The 9,846-nt window shown below is 43.4% G+C and overlaps 1 long non-coding RNA gene across 1 annotated transcript; it reads right to left on the bottom strand.

Moving 5' to 3' along the window:
* Positions 1–4,262: 4,262 nt before the first annotated feature.
* Positions 4,263–9,267, bottom strand: LOC103550838 (uncharacterized). Its single transcript, XR_544888.2, has 3 exons — positions 8,833–9,267; positions 7,000–7,161; positions 4,263–6,559 (listed from the first exon to the last, which is right to left on the bottom strand). It is a non-coding gene; the product is annotated as an uncharacterized lncRNA (long non-coding RNA).
* Between the last annotated feature and the right edge of the window lie 579 nt (positions 9,268–9,846).

The following is a 9,846-nucleotide window of genomic DNA, read 5'->3' as shown; positions in this document are numbered from 1 at the left end:
GAACTGACCTAAGGACTCAGGGAGACCCAGGCCAGCTGAAGGCTCGCCCCCTCCTCAGTAACATGCTGCCGCTGTGCTGTGCGAGGAACCCTCAGCCGGGGGCGCGAGGCGGTGGTGCGGGGCCGACTTGAGGGACGGGCGCGCGGGGGGCGGGTCATGCGTGGCGGGGGACAATGCTCCTGTCGCTAAGGAAGAAAAAAGCGCATTTTCCCGTTTCTCCTCTTTTCTTCCCCCTCCCACAGCCCCTCTTAAGTCTGTGTCGCTTTTCTCCAGCCTGAAGTTAATCTTTTCCCTGATTCACATTTATTTCCAATTTAGGGAACCTGATATTGAAGAAATATATTCTAATCTACACTAGAGTATTTCTATCACTACTACCCAAAATGTTGCATACGTGAAATCGGGTAAAATCTATACAAAGATTTTGTAAACATATATACACATAAACACACAAATACGTCCTCTTGTGCGGGCATTATATGTATCATTTCACGAGGTGGGTACTATTAACATCCCTTTTTTATCGATGAGGAAATGCTAAGATTAAGTAAAGCATTGTGCAGGCCTTCTAGACTGCATGGGCACAGCCAGGGTTCGGCCCCCTGTCTGGATGTCTTTAGAGAGCACTTGCTTCATCAAAACGTCCACGTGCGGCTTCCACGGCAAGGACCTGGAACCTTGAGTTTTCCGTCGCAGATCCGACCTCGCTCCTCTGCAGGCGGGCGGGGCCGCACTGCCCAGAGCTCACCGCGGCTGCTCCAGCGCCGGGGGGACTGCGGGAGCTCTGGCTTGCCTTCGCGCCGCTGGGGCTGTTGCCTGGCTTCTGCCCACCCTCAACTTCCTAACGGCCTCTCTTACAGCCAGGGCAAAGTGGGGTGGTCGGGGAGAAAGTAAGAACCTGGCTCTCCTTTTAGGCCATGCTGTCCCAGGGATGGTTCTAGATACACGGGAGAGACTCAAAACATGTTTTTTGAGGTCTCAAAACCGTGTGATTCTCTATTCAAAAAGACATAGCAGCAATGTTCACAACATGAAAGAATGCCAGAATAAAGGCAGTCATCGCTATGTCTCCAGATCATAAAAAGCAAATATATTTTTCCTGCATTTTATCCAAGTCTATTTGCAATTATGGAACTCCAGCTAAACTTCAAAGTCAATTCTCAATCCTTGTTACTCGCTTTTCTTCTTCTTGCTTTTCTCAGTCTAGAGCAATTTTTAACTGGAACTCCTCTCCTCATATGATCTCCTCCGTAGAGCATTCTCCTCTGCTTCTCTATGTTGCTTCCTCTGCAATAATCACATCAAACATTTGGAGGATGGCTTTCTACTCAATACCCTGGAGAAACAATGGAGGCAGGACACCACTTCTTCTGCCTCTGGCCTCGCCAGGCCTCATTAGTTGATCGCGGCACTCTGTGTCACTGAGCCCTGTGTCGCTGAGGCTGTGTCACACAGCCTCACAAGACGGCCACGACAGTGGATCAGTCTAGATGCACCAGATGAAACGGAGATTTCATTGCACACCTAGGATGACACAAACAAGGTAACTTAGTAGCTAGAGAATTGTCTTTTTAAAGTGAATATTCTGGTCATTGCTCACTCTGGTTTAGTTCCTCTCTCTGAACCTCCTTTTTAAATTCCTTTCACATGTGGTTGGGGTCAGGTGACTACAAAGGCCTTCTTGTGAGAATTCACGGATGGCAGGGAGAAGCGACTGAGCCACCACTGGGAATAAAGGAATGCCTGTTCTCAGTCCCCTGTCCTTTCTTTGCGTAAGTACCTTGTGTTTGGGGGAAGAAAAGGTGAAAAAATGTCCCAGTTAGAGAGACTTTGTTTTCCACTAAGAAAGAGGAGTTTTCTCGAACTAGAAAGGTACTTCTCTGAAATAGTTATTCCTGATTCAGGGCCCCTTTGCTGCTCATAAAGTCAGAAATCAGGAGCACTTTCACTGGGTATTTTTTGGATTAGATGATTTGGATGCAAGTCAGTGGGGGGTGGGGAGGAATCTCCTCATTTTCTTGTACAAGGTTAAGGACAGCCCAGTTGGCTCCCAGCTATGATTCAGGGGTTCTCTCCTCAAAAAGCACAACTTGAATGGGGAATAAGGAACTAGCTAAACGGAAGAAGATCTCACATTTGTGTTTTATTGGGTATTTCATTTGTCTCTTCTTCTTGGCTCTTCACAAAACTATGGTTACCCTTTCTTAATAAAATCACTCACCTAACTAGGAATAGAAGGGGACTTTTTCAAGCTGATAAAGGCCATCTGTGGAAACCCACAGCTAACAGCATACTTACTGCCTTCTCCCTAAGATCAGGAACGAGACTAAGATGTCTACATTCACCACATCTATTCAGTATTGTACTGGAATGTCTATTCAGAGTTAGACAATGAGAAGAAAGAAAAGACATCCAGATTGGAATGGAAGAAGTAAAACTATTTATTATGAGATGACATAATTTTGTATATAGAAAATCCTAAGGAATCCACTAAAAACTTATTAGAACTAATGAGTTCAGCAAGGTGGCAGGATACAAGATCAATACATGAAAATCAATTGTATTCTATATACCAACAATGAGCAATCCAAAAATGAAATTAAGAAAACAACTTTATTTACAAAGCATCAAAAAGAATAAAATACCTAAGAATAAATTTAACCAAGGAGGTGAAATATTTGTACACAAAAATTACAAAATATTATTGAAAGAATAAATCCTAAATAAGTGTAAAGACATTTTCCATTCTTAGATCAAAAGCTTTAATATTGTTAAGATGACAGTGCTTTGAAATTGATCTATAGGGTCAATGCAATCCCTATCAAAATCCCAGTTGCCCTTTTTCTGGCAGAAATTGACAAGCTGATCCTGAAATTAATAAGGAAATTACCTAGATTTAGTCCAACTCAAGGTTAAGGGCATAGTCCTCTGAAAGACTGTCCTCATTTCAGACACCAGTCATAAGTCCAGGGATACCCAGGACCATCCTCCCTTCTGACCAGCTTGGTACAAACTCAGGGGTTCCCACAACCATCCTCAGGTTTGGTAATTCACTAGAATGACTCACAGAAGTCAGGAAAGCACCGTACTTAGAACTACAGTTTTATTATAGCAAAAGGTTACAAATTAGAACCAGCTGAAGGGAGAGACACATTGGGTGACGTCTGGGAGGGTTCCAAATGCACAGCTTCTGCTGTCCTCAGGGGTGTGCCACCCTCCTGGCATCAAAGTGTGACAGTACTCAGAGCGTATTGTCAAACAGGGAAGCTTACCCAAGCTTCCAGAGTCTGACTGAGGCTTCATTACATGCGTATGGTTGATTGAATCTTGGGCCACACGGTTAAACTCAATCTTCAGCCTCCTTCCCCTTCCCAGAGGTCGGGCTGACATCATGATGCTCAAAGCCCCGACATGCTAATCACACGGTTGGTCTCCCTGGAATGACCAACCCCATCCTGAGTCATCTCCTTAGCATAAACTATCTAGGGGACCACCATGAGTCTCCTCATTAGCCTAAAGTATCAGGTGTGGTCCAAGGGGCCAAACATGAATAACAAAGACACTCCTATCACACAGGAAATTCCAAGAGTTTAGAAGTTACCTCCCAGAAACTGGGGACAAAGGCCAGCCAAATGCTAGATTACACAGAAATGCAAAGAACCCAGAGTAGCCCAAACAATGTTGAAAAAGAACAAAGTTAGAGGACTCAAAATTCCTGTCTTCAAAACTTGCTTCAAAGCTACAGTAATCAAGACAGTATTGTACTGGCATAGGAATGGACATATAGGTCAATGAAATAAAATGGAGAATCCAGAAATAAACCCTTACCCTTATATTTACAGGAAATTGATTATCTACAAGGGTATCAAAATAATTCAATGGGGAAAGAATAGTCTTTTCAACAAGTGGTGCTAGGATATCGACATGCAAAAGAATAAAGTTGGTCTTCTACCTGACATTATATAAAGAAAATTAACAGGGCTGCCCTGGTGGCATAGTGGTTAAGTTTACTCGCTCGGCTTCAGCGGCCTGGGGTTCACAGGTTCGGATCCCAGGTGTGGACCTACACACCGCTCATCAAGCCATGCTGTGGTGGCACCCCACATACAAAGCAGAGGGCGATTGGCATGGATGTTATCTCAGGGCCAATCTTCCCCCTCCTCCACCAAAAAATAAGCAAAGGATTTCCTGAGAGAGAGAGAGAGAGACAGATTTCCTAAGAGAGACATTTATTGGGAGAATATATACAAATGAACAACAAGCACATGAAAAGATGTTTATTATCACTTTTCACTAGGGAAGTGCAAATCAAAACCACAACAGGATACAAATTCACACTAACAATAATGGCTAAAATAAAAAAGACAGGTAATAACAAATGTTGATGAGGATGTGGAGAAATTGGAACCCTCATTCATTAGTTGTAAATTGGTGCAGACACTTTGGAAAACAGTTTGGAAGTTTCTCAAAATGTTCAATGTAGAGTTGTCACGTAACCCAATAATTCTATTCCTGGGTATATACCCAAGAGAACTGAAAACACATGTCCACACAAAAACTTGTGAATAAGTGTCCACAGCAGCATTAGTCACAATAGCCAAGAAGTAAAAGCAATTGAAATGTCCATCAACTGATGAATGGGTACACAAAACTTGGTGTACAGAATGAAATATTATTCAGCCATAAAAAGGAATGAAATACTAATACATGCTACAACACGGTTGAATCTCAAAAACATTATGCTAAGTGAAAGAAGCCAAACAAAAAGTCCACGTGTGTGACTGCATTTATAGGAAATATCCAGAATATGCAAATCCATAGAGGGAAAAAGTGGATTAGCTGTTGCCAGGGGTGGGGATGGAGGGATTGTGGAGTGACCACCAAAGGGTACAGGGTTTTTTGGGGGGTAATAAAGATGTTCTACAATGAGATGTTGATGATGGTCGCACAATTCTGTGGATATACTAAATACTCCTAAATTGTACACTTTAAAGAATGGTGAATTTTATGATACATATATATATTATAAGATACATGTATATATATATTATTTTTTTTTAATTTATTTTATTTTTACATTTTCTCCCCAAAGCCTGCCAGCACATAGTTGTATATTTTTAGTTGTGTGTCCTTCTAGTTGTGGCATGTGGGACACCACCTCAGTATGGCCTGATGAGTGGTGCCATGTCCGTGCCCAGAATCCAAACCAGTGAACAGTGAAACCCTGGGCTGCCCAAGCAGAGCACACGAACTTAACCACTCGGCCATGGGGCCGGCCCCTATATATATATCTTAATAAAGCTGATATTAAAAAAATAATAATAATTGCTTCCCGGGGCAATGTTATGTCTTGACTGGAACATCAGTGTTGTTTCTTCACGAAAAAACAATTAGGGAGCCTTGTTACGGAGTGAGCAGGATCGTAGCTATCTTAGATTTTCAGGGGTTCAAGTTGGAGGGCCTCGCTCCAAAGGAGCCCCAAATGAGAGAGAAAATTCAGGAGGAGATGCTAATTTGAGGAGGAAGAGGATGACTTCAGGTGTAGAATAAAGATAAGATAAATTACTGCGTTCCATTTCAAATATAAATAAATGCATCACACACAGGGAGGAAAAAAAGGTAAAACAAATAGTTTTCTGTCATTTCATATATCTATCCTAGAATTGGCCTCGCCTTAGTATTGCTTAATTTTGTGCTCCACCTCAGTTGATAAGAATGAGTCTCAGTAACTGCCCAGTAGCTGTCAGGGCGTCTGGATCCTGCTTTGTGATTTCTCTGATCAAATCTCCTTTCTCCACACAGACTGCGTGGGCCTCTCTCTGTCTCGTTGTCTCTTTCCTTCTTCCAGTGCAGGCTTCCTCTCTCGGCTTCTCCTCTCCCTTGGATGGTGGGCACACATGAGGCCCGTATGTCTGCCTGCATGCTTCGAGTCAACCCGCCCCCGGTGACGGCTCTGTGCGCTTCAGCATCGTCGTTCCCTCTCCACCCGCGGTGGGAAGTCAGAGCACTTTACACTACAGCACATCCAAGTCAATGAAAATTAAATCATCATATACAAATAAAGACTAAAATAACAGCGGGTATATTTAGCGACATTCGGCTTATTTGACGATTACAATAGACTCTATTTGAAGTAACTTCGTGGGTATATTCTGAGTCCTTAGGAAAAGAGGAGCAACATGTTCTAGATGTTACAGCTGGTTCTACAGTAAAGCAAGAGATGGCTTGTTCTGGTGGCCGATGGCCTCAGTCCACCACAACTGAAAGGCGACCTCCTCTAACTAGGGACAGACACACCACTTATTCTGACCCTCCAACACAGCTCTTCCACGTACTTTCAAGAGAAAAGCCATATCCAGTGGCATTTTACCTCCTGCCACAGGAGAAAGTTGGGGGAATTAAATATAATTAAGCAAGTTGACCTCTTAGGACGATCATTTCATTCCAGTGAGCAGGGAGGGGCCTTGTGCTTCACGGTGGGAGGTGCTCTGTAAAGACGCAGACGGTCCAGACTGCAGAGGAGGCGGTCCAGCTCTCTGGATCTGCTCCCTAAAAATCCCTGAAAAGGATAGGATTATACCAGATAATTCCAACATCGTTTTTACCCCTGAAGTCACAGGTTAAGTGCTTACTGTGTCACATGGTAGAGTCGAGGGGACAACTCTAATTGTGTCTCTTGGTAGTGACAGTAGCCTTTCCAAGAGATGATGCTCATTTTAGTTTCTATCGTGATAAGCAGTTATGATATTTACATGGGTAAATAGAAATGTGACCTACGTTTTACCATAATCATACCTAAATCCCTTCTCAATCAATTCATGCTGTAGCTAACTCACATACCATAATGATTCATGCACCATCATGTGTTAAAATGTTTCATCCTCTAGGATGCCACGGTGCTATGGTGTACTTTGTACGGAGGGTGCTGAGGAGGCCCCCTTGGGGGAAGTATGGTATCTTTGGGTCCCACTGTGACCATGAAACTATGGAATGACCTACCAGCCTCGGGGCTTCGAAACATTTTAAAGCTCAACGTTCTTTAAAACTTTTTGAGGGGCAGGCCTGATGGTGTAGTGGTTGACTTTGCGCTCCATTTTCGTGGCCTGGGGTTCACGGGGTCCGATCCCAGTCGTGGACCTACACATCCAGCATCAGGCCATGCTGTGGTGGCATGCCATATACAAAAGGGAGGAAGATTGGCACAGATGTTAGCTCAGTGACAATCTTCTTCACCAAAAAAAAGAAAGAAAACTTTTTGAAAAGTTTGACATCCAAAAGAGTAACATAAAGAACAACATAATGACTCCTCTGTGCTAACCAGCGACCTTCAGAAATAAAACATTACAAATACAGGTGAGATGTCCAGGGCCCCTGCCCAGCTGCATCCCTCTCCCTGTGAGAGGGTCAGTGTCTGGCGTGACTTTTTGTTTTTCTCCAATTAATTTGTACACATAATTCATTTATGCAGAATACACAAAAGCAAAATTTTATCAATATAAATAAGGACAATAAAGATGTTTAATGAAGAAAAAACTTTTTCATCTGGGATTGTGGATGATAACTGGAGTCCTTTAACAGCCTCGAGACATCGGGGATGTCCCAAAAGACCGTGGCACTGTGTTAGGGGACAATTGTCGGCCACTTGGATTGTTTCCAGCATCTTGATTTGGTAAACAGGGGCTCAAATAAGCTTGTGTGTGTGTGTGTGTGTAAATAGATCAATATCAATATAGATATACAGACATAGATCTTAATATACTATGGCATTTATTTCTAAAGGAAAGATTCCTCCAAAGTTTAGGTGCTAGGTCAAAGACTCCATGTATTCTTAATTTTAATGGATATTGCCAGATACATTCCAAGGAGCTATATATTTGGAATTGAAGGTTTCTATGTCTGAAGCACCATTATGGAATTCTGGAGTTTCCTGGAACATTCTGAAGACCATTGGCCATGGGGTTTTAGGCATTATGTTTCTACCATGGTTGCCTGTGTGTCCTTGTCTAAATGTGAAACTCTATAAAATATCTTGGTGTCCTGTCTGTGATTAAAAAATGGAGTAATAAAGAAAAATGTCTGGCTGGATACTAGAAAACTGAGTGCAGGCCTGACTTCCTGTCTTCCTGGGCTAAGTGGCTCGTTGAAAAATGGAAGTAGGTCTCTAGAAGGAGGTAAAAGGAAATTTTATCTGTCCTGCATTTCAGTACAGGCGTTGACAGTATATATAGAGAGATGGGGAAGTGATGGAGGCGAGCCGTTCCTGGTTATTGAAAGAGACAACGCTTCGGGCTTCTGCTGCTGAGGCAAATAAGGGCCCCTCCGGGAATACAGTGTCCCAGCATGGGTTTGTGCAAACTAGATGAAACAAACAACTTTAAAAAAAAATCAGAATCACACATTCTTCTCTAAAGTAACTTCTCAAAGTCAACATAAGCAAGACTAGATAAAATGGAATAGTTGTGAAATGAAGTTTGGAACACATTCTTTGTGGAAAAACTGACCGTAGCTCATAGAAACACTTGGTCTTAGAGACATTAAGAAGCAAATTTGGAACAAATCAAAAGACACAAGACATTCATGCCTGCTGCCCTGGACTTTTAGGTCCACCCTGAACTCTGACCAAACCATTTTCTTCGTAAACCTGTCATCTCTCGCGGGGTAGACTCAGGCCTTTTAAACAGGCACCAGAGTGTTCCCTTTGCAGTCTCCATAAATAAGTGAGCACATCTCTAACCAATCTCCAGAGCATCTCAGGGAAAGTAGAATGTGGAGAGGGAGAAAAAAGGAAAGAGAGGAAGGAGGGGCGGAGGGAGGGAGAGGAAAGAACCTTACCTGCGCGAACATTCAAAGGCTCAAAGCTCGGCTGAATGACACGGTGGCATTTCACCAAAAGAAAGCCTCCATCTGGTGCCAAAACGTGAACTGCTGACACTTAAAAAAAGGAAAAGACACAATTAAAATAAACAGCTAAACAAACAAACAAATCTGCGGTAATAAGGCAAATATTGCGATGCACTCAGTAAACCCTTTAGATCATTAATGCCATTATTTATTTAATCTCCAAATTCCATCACATGTGGCGGGCAGGAGCGCTGCTCTTCTTTTCAACTGAAACAGTGCAAAACACAGTCTGGATCCAAGGAAATCTTGCCAAAATGCCTGGCAATGTATCACTTTTTTAAACCTTGTTTTGCTTTTGTGCTCATGGTAACGTTTGCAGCTGTCGACCGTGGCTTCAGGCTGTCTGACTCCCTCGAGAGAATTTATGTGTTTTTCTGCTTCCTCTCCTTATTAGGAGGCAGGAATCTGCGACACCTACTAGAACAAGCACGCATAAAGGGTAATGGCCGGGCCGTTTACGAGCGGTCTGTTCCTGCTCACAGCAGCGCTCGGCCGGCCTGGGCTTCCCCGCGGCAGGTGGGCAGCGCTGACCGCCCAGCGCTGCGTCTGTCCTCCCACCAAGGCAGGGAGAAGAGACTGGAACATCACGGTTCGAATTTCATGAATGCGAAGTATTAGCTGACAAAGGTGAATCAGATTGAAGTAAAAAGAAAACACGAGCTACAAATTTTTTTCATAAGAGCGCTGCAGCGGGAGAAAATTTCTCAGATCCTTTTTTTTTCCTTTTTTCTAAAACGAGGGGGTGTGGGGGTAATTTTATCCTTCAAGGCCTGGGTTAGGGGAATGGGCCCTTCCCAAGAAAGCATGGAAATCCTGGTGTGAGGGAGGCAGTCATTTGGGGAAAAGGATGACTGAGAAGCTCAGCGTGGCCTCTCAGAGCTCTTCACACAGGAGGCCGGGAAGAGGGCAGGGTTAGAAAATCCACACCACCGGCCGAGGTGTCAC

The sequence above is a fragment of the Equus przewalskii genome, chromosome 22 (genome assembly GCF_037783145.1).
Source record: "Equus przewalskii isolate Varuska chromosome 22, EquPr2, whole genome shotgun sequence".
NCBI classification, from domain to species: domain Eukaryota; kingdom Metazoa; phylum Chordata; class Mammalia; order Perissodactyla; family Equidae; genus Equus; species Equus przewalskii.
This window is presented reverse-complemented; position numbering and strand designations above follow the sequence as displayed.